We start from the raw sequence: 1,430 nt of genomic DNA, 5'->3' as shown, positions 1-1,430 counted from the left end.
AAAAGAAAAATTAAAGAAACTTTTGTATTATAATAAGTATTCTTCCTTCCTTAACCTATACAATATTCTACGTACAGAAGATTTTTTACTGCAAATAAAAGGCTCTTATGCATGTATTACCCCAAACTGTTTACATTTGGCAAGTTCTTGTTTTCTTAAAAATAAATTAATATAAATAAACGGTTGAGCTTTTGAATGCTCTCTATCCGTTCAATTGATACATTATTGTTTTTATTTTATTAAAATTTACTATAGTAAGTCTTTTGATATCTAATTTAAAATGCATTCTTAGGAAATTAGTTATAAGACCACCGACAACAGTATTCAGTGTTGAAGAATACTAAATTATGAAACTACAGAAATATCCAACAACAACAAAATGTAAAGATAAAATCCAAATAACTTTGTTGGTTAATAATCAAATCCTTATCCTCTTTTTTTAATTAAAGTTATATAAATGACTATGTCTGTTTCTTCAAGAATTACTGGGTAACCATGGATGTGTTTAGAACAAAAATGAATAGATTTAATTTGACCTTAAATGAATTAAATTGGAGATGAATTATTATGTTTGAAATGAGTGATGTAACATACATAAAGAATTGATTTGATTAAAAATATATAATAATCTAATTTTATATTTTTTTGTATTTACTATACAAGTTTTTATTATTACGAATAACCATAATCAGCCGATGGAGTTGGCTATGTCGGCTCGGTCTTTTTAGTTAGGTAGTCAGTCGAACGCGATTGTTGCAAAAGATTTAGTTTTCGATCAATCACCTCGGATAATAGGTGTGATTTGTTTTGGTAGATTTGGATGGTCCGACTACTTCTGAACGGTTCAAGTTATATTAATACTTGATAAAAATAATTTTTTATATTTTAAGAGATCAAATCAGTTTAATTTTAATCAATTTTTTTTTTAAAATAGAAGAATTTGAATTTAGTTATATTATAAATATGTGAGATTTATAAACTAATTCACCGTTTTTTATTATCTATTAATTTTAATTCCATGAAATTCCAAACACGTAAACCTTTTGATTATAAAAACTCTAATATCATATTATAAAATTATTTATCCTAAAAATTTAAATTAATAAAAAAAAGTTATGTGAATGGTTATATTATTATATATCTATTTCATCAAACAAAATTAATTAAGACTAACATTTCAATTGACAATTTTATAGAGTGGTCATGCATTTATTTGAAATTAATAAGTGGCTAAAAATAATATTCAATTTATACATTAATTTAGTCAAACTTTTTGAATAAATATAAAATATAAAGACATTGACGTTTTAAATATAATAAATTGGAAGATGATAAACATACACCAGGTTAAGTTAGTTAATTAATAGATTCCTTACACATAAAGATCCTTTATTTTATTGAAGAAATTCTTGTACAAAATTAGCCGTTTT

This window comes from Arachis ipaensis, chromosome B08, assembly GCF_000816755.2.
Source record: "Arachis ipaensis cultivar K30076 chromosome B08, Araip1.1, whole genome shotgun sequence".
Classification (NCBI taxonomy): Eukaryota; Viridiplantae; Streptophyta; class Magnoliopsida; order Fabales; family Fabaceae; genus Arachis; species Arachis ipaensis.
This window is presented reverse-complemented; position numbering follows the sequence as displayed.